This window comes from Vigna umbellata, chromosome 1, assembly GCF_029865625.1.
Source record: "Vigna umbellata cultivar VRB3 chromosome 1, Vumbellata_1.0, whole genome shotgun sequence".
NCBI classification, from domain to species: domain Eukaryota; kingdom Viridiplantae; phylum Streptophyta; class Magnoliopsida; order Fabales; family Fabaceae; genus Vigna; species Vigna umbellata.
The window spans coordinates 32,498,261-32,521,073 of NC_142165.1; the positions used below are offsets into that span (position 1 = coordinate 32,498,261).

Sequence of the window (22,813 nt, forward strand, 5' to 3'; positions counted from 1 at the left end):
GGGCAAAATGGCCGCTGAGGGGAAGAAAGAAGACGCGCAATCACCGCTGAGCGGTAAATACCGCTGAGCGGCACTTTTTGGGCTTGGACTTTTGTAATCTTTTGTAACTCTAGATTAGTATATAAGGGCTTGCACGTCCTATAGTTAGGCATCTTTGGCAGAAACGAGGCAAACACTCTCTCTTTCACCCCTTTGAAGGAGGATCTTGGATGCTCAGGCTACCTCTTCACCTTTATTGGGTTTATTCTTTCATACTTTCATTGTAATTCATCTAGGTTCACCATGAATATGGTGAACTAAACCTTGTATGTTTGTTGGGGAGTCAAAGTAATCTCTTGAAGCTCTCATATATGGATTTGTTGAGTACATCTTTGAATTAAGACATATGCTTTCTTTCATCATTAGTTAGGGTTTTTCCTCTTTGCTCAATGCTTGCATTGTTTAACTCATTCTAATGCATGATTATTGGTTTTGTTGATACGGACACGTACGGGGAAATCTAGATCCGGGGAATTTCTCCCAATATTATACTGACAATATTATATTGGTTGCCTTTAAGCTCCTGCACTCATGAACTAATCATTAGGAATGCTAGGAATTGTATGAACTATTTGATTAGGGAGAAGCCATCTAGAATGGTACATTAGAGAGTGGCATTAACAATGATGATTTGAATGTTGAATTCCTAAAATATGAGAGTGGATGAGATGAAATTGACCCCCAACAACATATTCATTCATATATTTCCTTGAAAGTGTTTATCTTTTGTCTTTGTCATTGATCAATTCATGCATACATATTTAATTTTCGTCTTTGCATATTAAACTTCAATTATTGTGTTCTTAAGTCTTAGCTAATCAACAAATCACATAACTAAACTAGGCCGTGAGTCCTTTGGGAGAACGATACTTGGTCTTACCAAGTTTATTACTTGAAACGATTCGGTCATACTTGCCGATTGTGAAACAAGTTTGTGACATCATATTTTGGTGCTTACAAATTTGTCCATCAAGTTTTTGGCGCCGTTGCCGGGGACTCGTGGTTTAATTGGTTAATTTGTGTGATTATTGATTATCTTTGACTTTAATTTTGAATTTCTGTTTTATTTTTCTGTTTTTCTGTTATTTTATCTTTTTAGATTAGATTTTATCTTTTAGGATTAGATTTTATTTGGTTAGATTTTATTTTATCTTTTAGGTTAGATTAGATTTTATTTTATTTTATCTTTTAGGTTAGATTAGATTTTATTTTATTTTATCTTTTAGGTTAGGTTAGATTTTATTTTATCTTTTTAGATTACGTTAGATTTTATTTTATTTTATTTTATTTTATTCTATCTGATTCTATCTTATCTTCTGAATCTTTTATCTTTTGAATCTATATCTTCTTCTCTATCTTTTTGTGCTAACAAATATTTTCTAGAGTTTTGTGCCTAATGCATGCAGGATGCAATTCGATCAAGAATTTAACTATATGGGCACTCAATTCTTCCAAGGTCAACAAAGGAAAGCAAGAGATCTCATCTTTTAGGCAAGGCATGGAGGAATCACTGGGGCATGCATGGGACAGGTATAAAAGCCTATTACGAAAGACTCCCACGCATGGATTTAACGAAGGAGAAGTAGTCCTAATCTTCCTTGGAGGTCTTGGTTCACAAACCATGATGATGCTTGACGCCTCAGCTGGAGGCAATATCAAATGGAAGACTCCAGAGGAAGCCACAGAAATAATTGAAAGCATGACTACTAATGATAATAAGTGGAACAGTGAAAAAGGAGTTCTGCAGTTGCAATCCAATGATGCCTTGCTAGCTCAGAACAAGATACTAACTCAACAATTGGAGAATCTCACAAAGATACTTGCACAAATACCCAAAGAGTTGAAGACTGCTGCACAGGTACAATCCCAGCAGCAACCCACCTTATGGCAACAATTATCTATGCTTAATGAAAGGTCCATGAGGATGGAGGAAACTCTCAACAATTTCATAAAGAAAACTGAGTCTACCCAAAAGAGCACTGAAGCTGCTATCAAAAATTTGGAGACTCAGATGGGGCAGATCACCAAACAGGTGGAAGAAAGGTCAAGTAAAAATTGTGGGGCTAATACTGAGGTTAACCCCAGGGAAGAATGTGAAGTGCTAGTGAGTGTAAATGTTGAAAAAGTTGAGTTGGAAAAAGAAGAGAGAAGAGAGAGAGAAGAGAAAATTTGTGTGAAGATTGAGAAAGTGAGTAGAAAAAGAAAAGAAAAAAAGAAAGTGAGAGAAAAGAAAAAGAGGACGAGAGAAAAAAAGAAAGAATCATATGAAAAACCTCTTCCTCATCCAAAGAAGTATCATAGGAAGAAGGAATTTGAGCGCTTTATGGAAATCTTCAAGAAATTGGAGATTAAAGTTCCTATGATTGAGACACTGCAACAGGTTCCAGGTTTGATCAAATTTCTGAAGAAGTTCAGTAGAAAGAAGAAAAAGAAGAAGGAACTTGAGCTTATTGGGTCAAGCTAATGACGTTAAAAGAGCGCTTGCTGGGAGGCAACCCAGTGATTGACAAACTTTTAATTTTGATTTTGGTTTTATATCTGTGAACATTATTCTGTAAATATTTTGTTGGATCCAGCATCTACTAAAGGATGCTAGGTGGTTAAGTATCTGCTGAAGGATACTAAGTTTGTAACAGCTACTGATGGGTGTTGGTGAGAATATTTTGCACCTACTGATGGGTGCTGGTAAGTTTGAAACACCTACTGATGGGTGTTGGTGGATTTTGGGTCAGGCTCGTGACGTTAAACAAGCGCTACCTGGGAGGCAACCCAGTTGATTGATTGTTTTCTGTTTGTTTATTTTAGTTAGGGTTTGCATAAGCATTTTTAACATTGAATTGCAGGGAACCAGTGAGGGGTATGTCTAGGAGGCACGTAGGTAAAGAAAAGAAGGAGAAGAGCACATCACGCAAGAACCGCTGAGCGGTATTTTACCGCTGAGCGGTACTCTCGCAGAATGGGCTTTAGTTCCCCTTAGCGGGACCCGAGCCCATTAGGGTATTTTTATACCCTAAGCTGCGCATAAGCTTCTATTTTCAGGCTCTTCTCTGCACACACACTCCCACATACCTTTTCCAAGGTTCTCCACATCTTTTCCCTATTCCCTCTTAAGAAAATCTCTCTTCCACTCACTTTTACACTAGTGTGCTATCAAAGTTTGGGGTTGGAAGAGAGCATTCTAGTTTGGAAGCATTCTCATATCATCTAGCATCTCCACCCAAGTAAGTAAAATGCATTTTGTTCATTCTAGGGTTCTTGAAATTGACTGTGATTGTCAAAGCATGAATATTTAGGGGTTTTGATTTCTATGCATGATTTGATGATATATTTGATGTTTGAACCGATTAAACTGCTTGATTATGAACTGGAAAACTGAAAATTGCATTTGGGTGGAGTTAGGACAGTTTAAAAACGAGATTTGCAAAAATCTGCAGATCACCGCTGAGCGGCATTTACCGCTAAGCGGCACTCTGCCAGATTTGCTTTTTCTGGTTTGTTGCGTGTTTGAATGTGGCACTGGTGGCGCTGAGGGGAAATTCTGGCCCTCAGCGGTGGTTTAGCTTCAAAAGGAGTTTTGTTTTGTGTTTACTAATGATTAACATCATGTTCTGTGGTTTTGGATTTATGTTTGAATGCAGGAATGGCATCCTCTTCAGGAAAGAGATTGAAAACCAGGGCATGGAGGAGCTGAAGCAGCTGAAGCTTCAGCCCGAGACATGGATGAAGATGAAGCTGAGGAGGAGGATGCATTTGATGAAGATGATGATGAAGAGGAAGAGGAAGATACAGAGAGCTCGGACTGATGAGGAGCTGAGATAGCATTTACTGATGAATGCTATCATATGATTATGCTTTTGTGGTTTAAGTTTTCTGAACTTATTTGTTTTTGTTTTTAGATTAGGGTTTGATGTACTCTATTGAACACCTGGTTTGTTATGATGGTTTGCTATTAACTGTGATTGTGTGATAAGTAATGCTTGATGATGCTTATTGATTGATTGATGTTGAGATGATGTGCACATTAAAATGCTTATACAGGTGATTCACAAGCTTTGTGAATAAATGCATAATATCATGATTGTGATTGTGAAATTAAGCAGGATGTGCATGTCAAATGTGAATGAGCTTATATGTGAGGTTTTGAGCTCCAGAGTTGTTATTGTTGAATGCTGTTACTTTGAAAGCATGAATGACTTTGCCCAGGTTTTCTATGATTGAATCAATTGCTTGTTTTGCATCATATGATTAAAGGCCGTGTTTTTGAAACCCTTTTTATTGGCCAAATTCATAAAGTTAGCCTTCTAAAAGAGAACACGTTGTGTTCTATCCTTTGAACCCTTAGCCTTAAATATACACTGAACACCCTTGATTGAAAATCTTTACCTTGAGTTAAGTAGAAGATCTTGTGTGGTATTGTTAAATGTTCAAGTTTGGGGTTATTGGGGAAACATGAAAAAGGAAAAAGCATTGAGCTAACAGCTAAAAAGTAAGAATATGCAAAGAAAAGAAAAGAAAAAGAAGCAAAGCTCAATGCAAATGCAAAAGCAAAGGCAAAAGAAAGTTGGGAATGAATAAGAAGATTGTGTTGTTATGATTCTCTTAACTCAAGGATTTTGTGATCCAGAAAAACCAATTTTCTTGTTAGCCCAGCCACATTATAAGCCATTGAAAAGTCCTTGTGATGATGCATGCTTGTGAATGTATTTGATTGTGGTTAAATGAAAGGCAAAGTTGATTCATGTGACATTGTGATAGTGGAGTGAATGAGTGAAACACTTTACCTCTTATACACTTGTGTGTTGAGTGAAACACTTTACCTAGTGAGGAAATATTCCATAAGCACATGAACATCCATGCTTAATTGATTGATCATTCATGAAAAATAGCATTTGTTGGAATTTAAATGACTTTGTGAACACTAAAGCATGTGCACATCTTGATTGAACTCTTGGTCTTAAGTTTGAGTGAAGTTATTACTTATCTTGAAAAGAGGATTTTGAATGAGTGAACCATCATATGAATTGGTTGGAGATGGAGTTACATTTTATTTGCTTGAGGACAAGCAAAGTTCTAAGTTTGGGGTTGTGATAACAGTTGAAAAACTGTTATTTTCATGCTTAAAGTTGATACTAAAAGCAACCTTTAGACTTAGAAACTAGCTTGAAATCATGCCTTTTGTTTATATTTTCAGAAATAAGAGAGCTGGACAGGTTTATGTTTGATTTAAGTGTTCTTGTGCAGGTTTTGAGGTGAATTTGGTGAAAGAAGTGAAGAATAAGAGAGAGGACATTAGAAAAGACAAGAAAGAGTGCAAAAAGGAGAAGTCGAAGGCACCGCTCAGCGGCAAACTACCGCTGAGCGGCACTCAAGAGGTGACGTTGGAACCGCTGAGGGGCAAAATGGCCGCTGAGGGGAAGAAAGAAGACGCGCAATCACCGCTGAGCGGTAAATACCGCTGAGCGGCACTTTTTGGGCTTGGACTTTTGTAATCTTTTGTAACTCTAGATTAGTATATAAGGGCTTGCACGTCCTATAGTTAGGCATCTTTGGCAGAAACGAGGCAAACACTCTCTCTTTCACCCCTTTGAAGGAGGATCTTGGATGCTCAGGCTACCTCTTCACCTTTATTGGGTTTATTCTTTCATACTTTCATTGTAATTCATCTAGGTTCACCATGAATATGGTGAACTAAACCTTGTATGTTTGTTGGGGAGTCAAAGTAATCTCTTGAAGCTCTCATATATGGATTTGTTGAGTACATCTTTGAATTAAGACATATGCTTTCTTTCATCATTAGTTAGGGTTTTTCCTCTTTGCTCAATGCTTGCATTGTTTAACTCATTCTAATGCATGATTATTGGTTTTGTTGATACGGACACGTACGGGGAAATCTAGATCCGGGGAATTTCTCCCAATATTATACTGACAATATTATATTGGTTGCCTTTAAGCTCCTGCACTCATGAACTAATCATTAGGAATGCTAGGAATTGTATGAACTATTTGATTAGGGAGAAGCCATCTAGAATGGTACATTAGAGAGTGGCATTAACAATGATGATTTGAATGTTGAATTCCTAAAATATATGAGAGTGGATGAGATGAAATTGACCCCCAACAACATATTCATTCATATATTTCCTTGAAAGTGTTTATCTTTTGTCTTTGTCATTGATCAATTCATGCATACATATTTAATTTTCGTCTTTGCATATTAAACTTCAATTATTGTGTTCTTAAGTCTTAGCTAATCAACAAATCACATAACTAAACTAGGCCGTGAGTCCTTTGGGAGAACGATACTTGGTCTTACCAAGTTTATTACTTGAAACGATTCGGTCATACTTGCCGATTGTGAAACAAGTTTGTGACATCATATTTTGGTGCTTACAAATTTGTCCATCAGAACTCTGTGAGATTGTTGAAGCTAAGGAAACTCTTGTCTGCAAGTCCTGAAGTGGTACTGTGGTGACAGAGGAATAGCTTGTTCATCCTTGGTGTGTCTGAGGAAGTGTCTGGAAGAGGATCATCCTTCGTGAAGCATTCGAAGGAGGTGGTCATCCTTTGTGAAGATTCAAAGGAGGTGTAAGTTCATCTCTTGTGGTTTCAAGAGAGGTGGTAATTTCTAAACTGTTACAAACTGTTTTTCTGTGTGACTAATATTTGTAACTGTTTTGTGATAGTGAAAAAGGTTTATCTTGTTTGAGATAAGCGACTGGACGTAGGATCCTAGTGATCTGAACCAGGATAAAATCACCTGTGCAATTTTTCTCTTTCCCTTACTCTGTCATTTATATTTAATCATTCGCCCAGTAAGAAAAATTAAGAGAAAAATAATAAAAGGCACAATAAGAGAATATAACCAATTCACCCCCCCTCTTGGTTTGTTACCACGCTAATAATTCCGCTGCAGCGATTCTAACAGTTAGGACTCAGACAAGGCTTGGCAAAAGGCATAGCTATCGAAAGCAATGGTGTTGTGTTTGCTATATGGGCTTTCATATCATCTATTTTAAATGGCAGCATTGTTTTTTTCCGGACTTGTAAGCTGTTATCATGAGGTTTTCAAATATTAATTATTTTTCTTCCCTCCCCAAATGGTGTTATTGGTGACAGGTTTGATGGTAAGAAGTTCTTGGACAGAAACACAGGAAAGAAGATATTAAACATGTTCCAACTACACAAAATAATCAAACCTTTGCTGGAAAACAAATATAGGTTTGATTACAATTATTAAAAATATGGAATATAGTATCTTAGAGAAGAGTTATGATTAGGTGTTGATAAAATAAAGAAAAATTTGATGTTCCACTGAACCAAGCCCAATATGGAAAGGTGACACTATGACAGATTGGCCTAAGCCATGTCTCCACTACGCACACACACACCAAACATTCCCAATCTATTACTCATAACTGTCATTCTCAATTCCAATTTTCATCTTCTCTCTTTCTTTTTATACCCATAATTCATAAACAAACCCTTCCAATTAGGTTTCACATATTACTTTATAAGGGGAACTTTGTATTTTACTTATATATTTATATTATGTTCCTCTTCCCCATCACGTACCAATCAACACAAAATCTTCTATCCACCTTTCCTTCTCAACACAATTCAAAAGTGATTTTCAAATCTTTTAAAATTGTCTATCAAGAAATAATATTCCAGTATATGATATCTCCAACTTGTTTTCAATAACAAATTTTGCATTCTAGTAAAAATTACATAAGATGGGTGTGAACGAAAATTTCAACAACAATCATGATCATCATGGGTGTGTGGCTGACGATGAAATCCCACTTCCTGGATTTCGATTCCATCCCACAGATGAAGAGCTTGTTAGTTTCTATCTACAAAGGAAGCTTCACAAGAAACCCATCAGCATCGACCTCATCAACCAAATTGATATTTACAAATACGATCCTTGGGATCTTCCAAGTATGTTTTCTTGATCTTCTTCTGTTTCTCTTAAACTTTCTAGAAAAGTGTCTCATAATATCATGGAAGGCTTTTCATCTATATATATGATATAATTATAAGCTTTGAGGCTTTCCTAGTAGATTCTTATATTATAAACTTCAACCAAATTTAATATTTAAGATTGTTGATTTTGTCATGCCCTTCTTTTTGTTCATTGTGTGGATGGCCATTCCTCTGGCTCTCAAGGTTAGCTGCGAATGAGAAAATAGGTGGCTATGAATGCTTCAAGCATTACTTTCTATGTTCCTTTTATTTCATTTTTTTGATTCAAACCAGCCCTTTTTTATGCTTCCATTTCTCTACAGAGAATACCAAATAGACTTGTAGCTGTAAAAAAGGTTCTGGTTAGAACACTCAAACTCCTCTTCTGGGGATTGCTCTTGCAAGGTTAGTTTTTCTCACACATTTCCTTTTGCCCTTTTTTTTCAGCATAACTAAAGAGTTCCCCTGTTCAAGAGGGGGTGAGAAAAGGAATAAGGAACTTCTTATTTAATGTTATGTACACTTCACTGAGCATTACTCCCTGCTGAAATATACTCGGTCTTGTGAAAGTTATTCTTCTATAATGTGCAATAATAATTGATTCTAGATTTCATTTTAGCAAATCTAATTCTGGTAACAGTCTAGGGCATGCCTTGTTTTGATATGATGGATGACCTCAATGATGAAGGTGGTTTCTCTCATGCTCCGGACAATCTAACATATGGTGTTGACATGAAACAAATAAGGTGGTGTGGCATCCTTCAGGTGATTTTTATAATTTTTTCCACCTCATTTTCTATTAGAGTATATTTTAGCTGATAAGTCTGATAACAAAGGAATAATACTTGTTTTTGAACCATTATAGAGAATTGCTCTGGCATATTTGGTTGTGGCACTTGTGGAGATATTTTCAAGAATTGCACAAGATAGAGATCCACCCACCCAACTCTCAATATTGAAGTTGTACTATTGGCATTGGTTAGTCCGTGAAAGTATGGTTCTGCTTAATGGCTAATGTTATATGCTTTTGAACATTTATTTGTTAAAATTTCAGGCTAGTGGGGGCTTGCATACTTGCTGTTTACTTGGCTTTACTTTATGGAATGTATGTTCCAGACTGGCAATTCACTGTCCATAATCCAAACAGCATATACAATGGAACAATAAACTATGGCTAAGGCTATTTTAACCTTCTCACTGGCATGCCAATGCCTTGCCCCTCATTTCAATTACAAAACAATAAACTTTCTCAATCAAACAACCACATACACTGCTGCCACAAGAACATCATACACATTCTAGAAGAACATCATACACATTCCATAACATTGTAACTCATAATGAATTTTTAAACGCACAACTTACCTCAACCAAGATAGCACTTGACGATGGCAACCTTTGTACAGCACGACACCGACACAAGCCCACAACGGCCCCTCCAACGAAATCCCTCAACCACGTTCCTTCAACCACATATTAACAAGTGAATGAAAAGTAGATGAAGGCAGCAACACTGTCTAGGCTTCAACAATATGAACATGAGAATGAAATTCTGTGAAACTTACCTCTACCGAGATAGCCCTTCACGAGCACGACAGCAACAGAAGCCCACTACGACCCCTCCAACAAAGTCCCTCAACAAACAGAACCAACAGCCCTCAACGTAGCGACCAACCCGCTTAAAAACCGTAGCCCGAGACTCCCCAAACCACCACGCACCGTGAACGAACCACGATCAAGGAGGCCAGTCACCACCTTAAACGACCACCACCAGTCACTAACCGAGAAAGTGGGGAGCGTGAAAAATAGAGGGAAGGGTGTGAAGAAACAGAGGCAAGTCTGTGAAGAAAGGCACAACAGAGACGAAAGCGTGCAAGTGAGTAAAATCAAATTGGGGAACGAAAACCCCAAATTGAGACTTAAATTACTGCGAACCTTACCGACGGCTTAAAAGCCTTCAGTAATTATCTCAATACCGAGGGCTTAAAAGCCTTCGGTAATATGCCGTCTGTAATTCGCAATTTTCCAGTAGTGACCCAACCTTGACAAGTGGTTCACTATGTGAGTGAAACACTTTTGGACATCAAAAATTATTTCTCCAGGTTGCATTCTGAACATCTCATACTCCTGGATGACTGTGTTCTTCCTTGCACGTTTCACGTCCTCTGTACCCTTATGTGTGACTTTGAGGACTTCCCACATCTCCTGTGATGTCTTACACACTGAAATTCTATAAAACTCATCAAGTACCACAGTAGATGAAATAATATTACGAGCCTTAATATCAAATGTGGCTCTTCTATTTTCCTCAGCAATCTAGTTAAAGTATGGTTTTTCTACTTCTACACCATCAACTGTACCTTTACGAATATATGGACCATTTTGTACGGCTTCCCAGATGCCTCTGTCAATAGACGCCATAAAGATTTCCATTCTGGCTTTCCAGAATGCATAGTTATCACTAGTAAAACGTGGTGTTTTGTTGATGGAAGCACCTTCGACATACACTTGAGTTTGATGACCGACCATTTTCGCAAAAGTTTGAAGGAATATCAAATCAAGCTCTGATACCAATTGTCGGAACAATCCATACCCTTATAGAGTTATGCAGCAGAATGAAATATAGATAGTGAAAAGCGTGTTCGGTCAAACTCGTATTAAGATGGTCCATTTTAGGAAATCAATTTTCTTAGAGAAAAGTTATCAAACAGTTGATGAGCATAAAATGTAAGGAGCGTAGGGAGTAGAAAAATTCAACACATAATTTTTATCCTAGTTTCACAGATTTACAATGGAGTGAATAAAATAGAAAGATAAAACCTTCGTTCGACGAACGAACCGGAAGGGTGCTTCCTTCCACCAACGAACCAGAAGCAGGAATCTACACTTTCCTTCGACCAACGAACCAGAACATTGTAGATAAAATCTTCCTTCGACAAACAAGCTGGAAGATGATAGCCTTGCCAAATCGAAGAGAACCGCTCCGATCTTTGACCCACAAAGCGCGAGCTTCTCCTATTCAGAAGACCAAACAAAACACTTAAACTAGCTTTTTGGAACTTCCTCAGACAAAATGTATTCGCAAAAAGCTCCAAATTAACCCTCTAAGGGTTTTGGAACAAGTATATATAGGCAACTTGTTTGAGTTTGAAAAGACAGATTACGACTGCCACTGATAATCGATTATTGTTAGTGATAATCGATTATTTAAGTCCGTTACAGGGTTTTTTAAAAAGTGATAATCGATTATCCTGAGGAACAATCGATTATTCTAGAGACTTGGGCAGTTCTCATGAGGACCAGTTGATAATCGATTATTTGAAGGAATAATCGATTATTCCAAAGCGAAATGCTTTTTCAAGAGTGCTCGTGATATTCGATTATAGCTTCACATAATCAATTAAATGCATAACTTAACTAAAGATATGAGACTTTCTAAGTATTACATATTCAAATACTTTCCTAATACATTTATATTCTACAAAGTGCTTTTAAAACAATTTTAACAACTTCTTCAAGTCTATCTTCTTGCAACATCATCAAAATCATTTTATCTTCAGATTTACCAATGCTCTTCATTGGTAACAATGGTCTCAGTAATTTGAACAATTGATGTCATATATAGCTTCTACAGTGGTTCCTAGACAACCAAGGCCAAAACGTTGATCAAATATCAAAATTGACATTAAAATTTATGTATTTTCATATTTTATTAAAAGTTTTTAGGTAGTTGTTTTACATATAACCACTGGTATATGGCTGCCTAGGGTTATATTCGCGAAAGAAACACATGTTACCATTTCACAGTTATCTTAATTCTTCCTATACGAAGCAATGTCACCATCCACGGCACGATTCACTACGTCTCTGAACTTGAAGGCCTACGTCAAGGCTCGACCGCCATCACTATTTTGCACCTCGTTGTTGTGTTCATTCCTCCATGTTTTATTGCTCTTCTTTTGTCTCTGCCGCCATGGTAAGCACGATTGTTATCATTTTTTTTTCAAATTTTTGTTCTTTTTTTCGTTCCTCAAATTAATATGTTGTTCATATTTGTGTCAAGGTATGTAACATTATGGTGAATTGTTGATATATCTCCAAGATGTGGTGTCCATCCTTCTCCATTATTGCTTGACTTTTACGCTTCCAAGTTCCCATTTTTATCTTGAAAATTTAATTTAATATGAGCCTTTGATTTTCAAGTATGTTTATTTTTGTAAATTAGATATGTTATTAATTATATGATAAGATCATACTTTGTTTCTGTTTTTGTTTTCGTGTTTGGATTGTATATGTAGGTTGCATTTATATAAGATGAAATAGAAGCTAAATACCATTTATTTAAAAAAAATAAAAAGTTTTGGTCATGGTTAAATCCATAACCAAAGCAAAAAAAGGTCTATGATAGCGGCTCTTCTCACAACCGCTGCCATAGACCCTTAAAATTATGTAATTATATTAAATCAAATAATCTTTATTGCCTCGATTATTTGTGGAATTGGAGCACAAAAGGGTCCATGACAACGATTATTCTCACAAAAATTGTCATAGACCCTTCATAACCGCTACCGTAGACCTTTAAAATTAGTTGTAGAATTGTATGATCATACGATTTTACATAGTTTCTAGTTCAAAACCCACACATAATCGTGTCAAAAGAAATTTTTTTCGGATCATTCTACAAAATCATGATATTATGTGGATTGTCATTTTTCTGTCTGGTCCACTTCACACCTTATTAGGTGAATGGATTTAGTTCAAGTAAAATATAGACCTAATTAAAATTTTACCTTCTTTTCATTTCTCACACCAAGAGGGGGGGGGGGGGGGGGTTTTGAATTGGTGATGTATAAAAATGGTTGCTTTTGAAATCTTTTTCTCAAAACTATAAGTCTTTAAACTTTTCTTTAATCGCAAGTAAAAATGTATGCAATGTAACAGTATAAGTATTCGAATACAGATAATATGCAATCGATTAAATGCAGAGAGATAGGGAGAAGAGAATTCAAACACTAATTTTTATACTGGTTCGGCCACTGCCTACATCCAGTGTCCTTCCACTCAACCTAAGATTGAAAGCTAATGCACTATAAATACCTGAGTGTTTACAATAAGGGCTTTACAACGACTACAATGTCAAAATGTAAATCACCTCTCTAACTCACTAATCTAATATAGGCAAATACAAACAGACTAGCAGCAAGAACAATCCTCTCCTACAGTCAACCCTTTGAGGTCCCCCTCAAAGTCAAGAACCATGTTCTTTTTCCTATATACACCACAGGGCAACAACAACACTAAGCGTTTGCAAGAGCTCCTGATCCAGCAATATGTACCTCTATTGTCAGAATGATCAGACTTTACAAATCAATCAATCTTGCTCCTCAAGAAATCTTCAACACTTGTACACCACCACAATTCTTATTTCTTGGAGTGTTTCTCTCTTCTGTAAAACTTCAAAGCTTTAATCTGAAACTGATATGAAAGTGTTAATCACAATTGTCTTACATAGTTTCAAATCATGCGTCTATATGGAGTAAGTCAAATCAAACGCATTTTAATCGATTATACCATTAATCTAATCGGTTTCATTTCACAATTATAATAGATCAACATCAGTCAAAGTCATTAATTGAATGCTCAATTAATGTAATCAATTTGTAATAAATGCTTGGTCAACATATTAAAATATATGACTGTTGTGAAAGTTATGTCAACCAATGAAACATTTTTCAAATCTTTAACAAACTTAACTGAATACAAGATCCATGTAATCGATTAAGTTTTAACACTTAGCATATTTTTGACAACTTTTCTTCTCAAAATCCATCACAGCACACTTTAAAAAGTTTTGTGCAAACACACGAGTTTTAATTGATTTAACCACTAACGTAATCGATTTAAAACTTGTTGTTTTCCCACAATTTAAAGCTTAAGTTGTCTTATGACCTTAATTAATTATCCCACCATTGTAATCGATTAAGTCATGCAGATATGCTTGGTGCATGTGGTTTTTCCATTTCAAAACTCATATTATGCATACACAGATATAATCACATTTCAAACACAGTAGTATGCAATAATCAACATAATATGTTCACAATTATGCTAGTAAAAATCTCACTATAATCATATAAGCATATAACACATATAACGGTACATATACATGTGTTTTTATTAACTATGTGTTGTCATCATCAAGAACAGTTATCATAGAGATTGTGGGTTCAACTAATCATATGCTCCCCCTATCAACAATCTCAACATATAAAACTAAGAAATTTCAAACTTTTATTGGTTCACCTGATGTGCATCTCCTCTTCAACTCATGAAATTAAAAAAACAAGAATTAGATACCCAAGTCATCAGAGCAACACTCACGGGCTAAAGACACCAATAGATTTTTTTCTACTTCTCCTTATTCATTAGAAAACATTCAAAGCACACTTTTATTTTTTTTTCTCTTTGTTTGCCAAAAACCATTAACACTCTCGGACTCACAACAATAACATGATTTTTTTCCTCTTCATTTCTTACATAATTATATTCATTATACAAAATAAAACGAAGGAGCACCATTAATGTTATAATGGTTTGTGTGACTTCTAACCTTTCCTTTAGTGATGTTGCTATTAACAATAATTCTTGCTCATGTGTTCAATCTAAAAAGGTAGTAAAAAAATGTTTTTGGAGGCATGAAATATGTATTGATAAAGAATCTAAGAAAAGATTAATGCAAATTTTGGTAAAAGACTACAACATAAGAGGTTTATGGCTTGAAGCATCACTTTGTGGGAACACAAAAGATGTAGTTCACGACAACAAAACTAGTTATTATTAACAGAAGTTTACCGATAGATGAAAAGCCTCTTAGAGAGAAAAATCCCCCAAAGCGCAAAGCCAACCATCACATTGTCGCTGACCTGTCAGGAGTATGTGACGCTACCGCTACCTATTGTGACGCTGTTGGTGGCAGTCGAAACGCTGACAAAGAAGCTCTGTAAGGGCAAATGTCAATGCATTTTTTTTCTCTTCTTTTCACAATCACATCTTCTCTTGTGAATTTTCCATTTGTTCTAATAGGGAATGCCTTTCTTTGGGCGACAAAAATCAAATTACATCCTCGAAAAGAGAGTTTGTGGCATGAGTAAGGCGTCTTCGTGAGTTGAGGGAAGATGTCAGGTTTGCTGCTACAATGACTGTCAAGGTAAATGGTGACTTGATTTTGAATTGGGTGTTGTTTGCTTGTCCTATGTTATATGGTTTTATGTTAGCATTATCCAACAATTGATCTAGTTGTTGAATATAGCTAGGAATTTTAGATACTTGTGAGTGTGGTGTGAAGACAAGAAGCAAATGTGAAGAAAATGTGTATTACCTTATCAAAGATTAGCTATAGTGAAATCATAAATGAACCACTTATCAAACTGAAGTCAAATGTGAACATGTAAATTATAGTTTGGTTTATATTATGTATAGTTTGTAATTAACTTGCATTAATTCAAGCAACTGTATTTTAAACAAGAAAAATATGAAAAAGTTACCATGATTAGTGTATTTTAAACTAGAAATATGTGTTTGATTAGTGTATTTAAATAGACATGTTCTTGATTTTCACAATCAAGAACAGGTGCATAACCATTTCCAATATGTTTGGGGTAATTCATGATGACAATTTGGGACGTGAAATTTCCAGCCTCCTTCGTAGGGTGATCGAGGCTGTACCGGAATCAAATTAATGAGCAATTAAATGTAGTATAAGCTAGGAAAATGACCCCTAGCTCGTCTTTAGAGGACCAAATGTAGTTCAAGAATTAAGTTGAACACTTGGTGGGGGAGGGAGGTTGTGGACAGTTTTTGTGGAATGAAATGAATTAAATTAAAACTCGAATTCAACACAAATTAAAAACAGGTCGGTGTCTATATCAATTGCAATGCTTCCAATCATGGATTAAGACAATTAAACATTATTCTCACCCCAAATCAAACACGAATTAACCAACTAACTAAAGGTTAATCTGGTCTTCAAAAACGGGAATTAAGCAAACACGCTGCACGAATCCAATCAAATCTGCACCCATAGTCCAATTAATTAAGCGAAAATCAAACATCAATTAGGAAACTAAGCGTATACCCAATTGCAAACACAAACTGAATTGACCTCATGCAAGGCAAGAACAACCCCATCAATACAATCCCAAAATCTTAAGGATGCAAAGCAATATCCATCATCACCAACCATTAAATTGAAATTCAACAATACATAAACGCGACACATGTTAACACTCGGCAAGTGTACCAAATCGTATCAGGTAATAATAAAATGGTAAGACCAAGTATTGTTTCCCAAAGGACTCATGGCCTGCACAATTATGTGATTTCTTGATTAAATTAGACTTGTAAACGAAATCATTGTGTTTGAATTGCAGAAAATAAACATGAATGCAAGTTTTGATCAATTGGATTGAAAGAAGCAAAAGAGATGGATATAAAATATGAATGATTATGTTGTTGGGGTTTTCGACTCATCCTGTCCAGTGTCATGTATTCATGAATTCATCTTTCTTCATTAATGTTAATGCCACTTTCTAATTTACCTTAAACTCGATGTCTCGGTGAAGAAAGCCTAATTCTAATCACTAGTTTACAATGTCTTGTCTGCCTAGCAATTATTCATGCATTACATTCGCACAGAAGGTTAAAGCCAAACGATCCTCCTATTCCTATGTCTAGTTAATATTGCTTCCAGGAGAATTTTCCCAGTTTTAGATTTACCTATATGTGTCCATATAGATAATATCAATGATAATGCAGTTGAATGAGTTAAACAAAGCATGAATAGAGTAAAGAGGAAAAACCCTAACACTTAATGAAGTAAAGCATATAAAATCAAGAATCAATTCAATACATGAGAGTTTCAAAGGATTACATCGGTTCCCAAACAACAATGGACGTTTAGTTCACCATAGACATGGTGAAACTAGATGAAAAACAATGAAAGAATGAAGGATAGAACCCTAAAAGTTGAAGATCAAAGCTTCCGTATCCAAAATCCGCCTCCGTGAAGAAAGTGTGATTTCGCTACTTTGTGTCCAAATATTCCAACCTTAGGTCGACTAAACCCTTATATAGTTTATTAAAAATACAGAAAAATGGCCCAAGCCCAATTAAACAGCGCTTAGCGGCAGTTTTGGCGCTCAGCGGTAAGTGCGGCACTCATAATGACCCTCAACGTTGACGCTCAGGCGCGAAACAGTGGTTTATCACCTCTAAACTGGCACTCAGCGACAAAGTGGCGCTTAGCGCAACTTTTTCTACACTCTTGTTGACTTTTCAACACTCTGGTTGACTGGTTGACGTTTCTGCATTCTGGTTGACTTTTCTGCATTCCAACCATTCAGTACTTTAACTCTTCTTTCAAATCATTCCAATAGCCTACAAAATCAGGAGAATCTAGCACAAAACCATTAAATTCACCTTCAACTCTCTTATTCACAAAACTAAAGCAAAAACATGAGTTAAAGCAAGTTTCTAAGTCAAAAAGGGTGTGTTTAATATCAAAATTAAGTATAAAAATAACGGTTTTTCAACCATTATCACAACTCCAAACTTAGAACTTTGCTTGTCCTCAAGAAAACAAGATGTAACTCAATCTTCCACCAACCAATGCAGTGGTTCAACACATTCAAAAATTCTTTCTTCTAAGACAAGTAATTAATGAATTCAGCTCATCAAATAGAATTCAATCAAGATGTGTACATGCTTTGATTAATAATCACTCATCATGATGTTCACATAATCATATAATATCCCACAGATGCTATCTTCATGAATGATCAATTAACTAAGCACAAATGTAAATCATATATTCATGGAACTCTTCCTCACCAGACAAAGTGTTTCACTCAATCACATAGGTGTATATAGAGGTCACTCTTTCACTAACTATCCCAATGTCACATAGAACAAAATTGCCTTTCATTTACCACAATCAATCATACTCACAGACAAGTATCATCACAAGGACTTTCTATGGCTTGTAACGTGGTTGGGCTAAGAAGAAAAATTGGTTTTTCAAGATCACAAAATCCTTGAGTTAAGAGAGTCATTCATATATTTATCATTCAAATACAATCTCTCTTTAGACAAACCAATCTCACTCATTCCCAACTTTCCCCTTTTTACATTGAGCTTTTCTTTCTTTGCATTCTATTTTCTTTTCTCTTTTTCATACTTGCTCAACAATTAGCTCAATGTTTTTCATTACTTTCCTTTTTAATTCTCCCAAAAACCCCAAACTTAGACCTTTATTAATACCACACAATGATTCTCAACTTAACTCAAAGTAAAGATTTTCACAAAGTAGTTGTTTAAGGCTTGAGGTTCAAAAAAGATAGAACACTTCATTCTCTTTTCATTTGGATACAAATCATGCATTGGCTAAGAAAAAGGGTAATAAAAAATGGCCTTGATCATGTGACACAAGTAAGCAAGTAGTTCAATCATAAAAACCTGGGCAAAATCAGTCATGCTTTCAAAAGAATAACAACCATTCAAACAAATACTCTGGAGTTCAAAACCTCACACCAGTTAGTTCATGTTCCACATACATCAAATACACATCCTGCTTAACATCATAACCACAATCATAACATCATGCATCTATTCACAAGTTTGTGAACAATCACCTGTATATCAAGCATCCTGTGCAACATCTCAACATCAATCAATCTCAAAGCATCATCAAACAATACTCATCACACATAAATTAATATCAAACCACCACATCCGATATAGGTTTCAAATTGAGTACATCACAACCTATTCTAAAAACATAAGCAAATAAGTTCAATAATATAAAACAAAAGATAAGAAAAATCATGCTCTAGTGCTGAGAGCATCCATTAGTAGATGTTATCTCAGCTCTTCATCAGCTCATGCATTCATCAAAGTCTTCCTCTTCTCTTTCTTCAGCATCTTCAAAATCATCATCCTCATCATCTTCCTCCATAGCTGGAGCTTCAGCTGCTCCAGCTCTACTGGCCTGTGCCTGCTCCTCTGGCCATGCTATCTTGGACAATGAGGAAGTGTTGCTCATGTCTATGGGAAAGGAACTTATTAGAATAAAGACGTTCTAGTTCCTTCCTCTTGGCTCCCACAGTCTTGATTCTTTTACCTGATCAGGAGGTCATCCCTACATCACACACAATTCACAAAATCACAAGAAATATTGTTAAGCATTAGTAAACGACAAACAACTTCCTAACACTCTTCCTATCATCGTTGAGGGTAGAACAAGAGCCCTCAGTGTCACCTGTGCAAAGAAACAACAAGAAAGCACACAAATCACGCTTCTACAGAAATCGCGCTCAGTGGTAACTGGCGCTAAGCGACGACCAGTTTTTTTTCTGCATAATTGCCCTAGTTGACTTCTAATCTCCACCTTCACGCATTTTTCCTAGTTCCAGTCCTTAATCAAGCAATTTAATCGGTCCAAATAGTGATTATTTCATCCAATCATGCATAAACATCAAAATCCCTCAAGAATCATGCTTAGACAACCATATTCATTCAAAATCATGCTTTCAAAACCCTAGAATGTAAAATGCATGTACTTACTTGGGTGGAGATGCTTAATGCGTGAAGAATGCTCAATGAATTTGAAGAAATTAACCCCTAAAAGTAGTGCTCTCACAAAAACCCCAAACTTGAATGGAGAATTGGTGTAAAAATGGGTGGAGAAAAGGTTTTGTTGAAAAGGGATGAAGGTAAAAGTGAAGAGAATCCTTTGGAGAGTGCTTGGGAAGAATGGAGGCTGAAAGTGGCGGCTTATGCACCCCCTAGGGTTAGAAAAATACCTAATGGGCCAACCCCCGCTGAGCCAAACTTTTAAAAAAACTAAAGAGAAAATCTGTAATGTTTGCGCTCAATGGTAGCTGGCGCTGAGTGGCATGCGCGATATCCAATCTCCTTCTTCCTAGCTTGCCCTAAGCGTCCATCACCAATGCCTCTCAACTTGAACTCTCAAATTTTCAAATCTGATATATTTTCCACTTACTCCATACACTCTCACTCAATCAATGCACTTAATCTCTCACACCACTCAAACATTCAACAATCAATCCCTATAATGCAACTAGAACAGAACCAAAACAAACAAACAAAGACAAATTTAATCAACTGGGTTGCCTCCCAGGTAGCGCTTGTTTAACGTCACGAGCCTGACCCAAAATCTTCCAACACCCATTAGTAGGTGCAAATCTTATCATCACCATTCAGTAGGTGTACCTTCTAAGTATCCTTCAGTAGATACTCAATCCTCTAGCATCCATCAGAAGATGCTATGTCTTAGTAGGCTCATAACTCAATAAAACAATGTTCCAAAGTATTAAAAATTACATCACCAAAATAATTAAAAAATAAAATCAATGTTTTTAAATCACTAGGTGCCTCCCAAAAAGCGCTCTTTTAATGTCATTAGCTTGACCAAATAAAGCTCATGTTTCATCTTCAATGTTGGTGTTCTCCTTTCTGGATATTTTTTTTTCTTCTTCTTTTTGTTGAATTTCTTTAAGAATTTGATAGAACCAAGAACCTGTTTCAACGTGTCAATCATAGGAACTTTAATCTCCAATTTCTTGAAGATTTCCATAAAGCGCTCAAATTCCTTCTCCTTCCTATGATACTTCTTTGGATGAGGAAGGGGTTTTTCATATGATTCTTTCTTTTTTCCTCTCGTCCTCTTTTTCTTTTCTCTCACTTTCTTTTTCCCTTCTCTTTTTCCACTCACTTTATTCATCTTCACACAAATTTTCTTTCTCTTTTTTCTATCAACCACTTCTCTTTCTTTCTTTGCATCATTATCTTTTTCACTCAACTCTTCTTTTTCTTTGCTCTCTATCTTTTTCTCATCTAAAGTCTTGTCACTTCCAGTGATAATGGCTTGACATTCCTCCCTAGGGTTAACTTCAGTATCAACCCCAAAGTCTTCCAATCTCTCATTTAAGTGACCAATTTGCATTCCATCCTTTTGAATGCTGCTTCAACGCTTTTCTGAGTGGAGATGGACTCTTGCATAAATTGTTGAAGGGCGTCATTCATCTTTGCCATTCTTTCTGATAGAGAGCTTTGTTGTTGCCATTGTTGTGTTGGTAGTCTCTCAAATTGTCCGGCAGCTTGCTCAAATTGACTTTGATCCATGCTTGAGTGGGATTCCCTCTAGTGGTTGAGATTACCTTGGTAGAATTGAGTGCCCATATAGTTAAATTCTTGCCCGAATCGCATCCTGTAAACATTAGGCACAAAACCCTATAAAAACTATTATTTTTAGACTTAATTTCCCTAGTTCTAGATTTACCTATTGATGACAGTTGAAAAACTATTATTTTTAGACTTAATTTTGACCTTAAAGACCACCTTTATGACTTAGAAACTAGCTTGTAATCATGCTTTTGCTTATGTTTTGGAAATAAGAGAGTTAGATGGGTGATGACAAATTTATGAACACCGAAAAACGGCGCCACAAACTTGTTGAACAATCGGCAAGTGTGACCAAATCGTATCAAGTAATAAACTCGGTAAGACCAAGTATCGTTCTCCCAAAGGACTCACGGCCTAGTTTAGTTATGTGATTTGTTGATTATTTAAGACTTAAGAACGAAATAAGTGAAGTTTAATATGCAAAACAGAAAATAAACATGTATGCATGAATGTGATCAATGGCTAAAACAAAATACAAATACTTCAATGGAATATATGGATGAGTATGTTGTTGGGGTTATCAATTTCATCTTATCCACTCTCATATACTTTAGGAATTCAACATTCTTTTCATCATTGTTAATGCCACTCTCTAAATTAACTTGCAAGAAGGCCTATCCCTAATTACGAGTTCATACGATTCCTAGCATTCCTAATAATTAGTTCTTTTAGTGCAGGAGCTTAACGGCAACCAATATACTATTGGGAGAAATTCCCCGAATCTAGACTTCTCCGTACGTTCCCGTATCGACAAAATCAATAATCATGCATTGAATGAGTTAAACAAAGCAAGCATTAAGCAAAGAGGAAAAACCCTAACTAATGATGAAGAAAGCATGTATCTTAAAATAAGATGTTTAAACACAAATTCCATATATGAGAGTTTCACAAGACTACATTGACTCCCCAACAACAATACAAGGTTTAGTTCACCATATTCATGGTGAAACTAGATGAATAATAATGAAAGAATGAAAGATAAAACCCTAGAAAGGTGAAGAGGTAGCCTGAGCATCCCAGATCCTCCTTCAAAGGGGTGGAAGGGAGAGTGTTTGCTTCGTTTTTGCCAAAGATACAAACCCTAGGACGTCCTAAAGCTTATATACTATTCTAAAATTACAGAAAATTTAGGCCCAAGCCCATAAGTGTGCCGCTCAGCGGTAAGTGCGTCAGTTGGTTTCTTCCCCTCAGCGGCCATTTTGCCCCTCAGCGGATCCCCCGTGAGCTTCTGAGTGTCGCTCAGCGGTAAACTGCCGCTGAGCGACAGTTGCGGCTTCTCCTTTTTGCACTTTTTGATGTCTTTTCTGATTTCATCTCTCTCCTTCTTCACTTCTTTCACCAAATTCACCTTAAAACCTGCACAAAAACACTGAAATCAAGCATAAACCTGTCCAGCTCTCTTATTTCTGAAAATATGAATAAAAAACATGATTTCAAGCTAGTTTCTAAGTGTTAAAGGTTGCTTTTAGTATCAATTTCAAGCATGAAAATAACAGTTTTTCAACTGTTATCAATGGGTTTTATGCTTGATTTTCCTTGTTTTTATAGG

At 36.1% G+C, this 22,813-nt stretch overlaps 1 long non-coding RNA gene across 1 annotated transcript; it reads left to right on the top strand.

The window, feature by feature from the left end:
- Nucleotides 1-8,183: 8,183 nt before the first annotated feature.
- Nucleotides 8,184-8,743, top strand: LOC148205182 (uncharacterized). Its single transcript, XR_015782673.1, has 3 exons — nt 8,184-8,208; nt 8,328-8,409; nt 8,693-8,743. It is a non-coding gene; the product is annotated as an uncharacterized LOC148205182 (long non-coding RNA).
- Nucleotides 8,744-22,813: the final 14,070 nt, after the last annotated feature.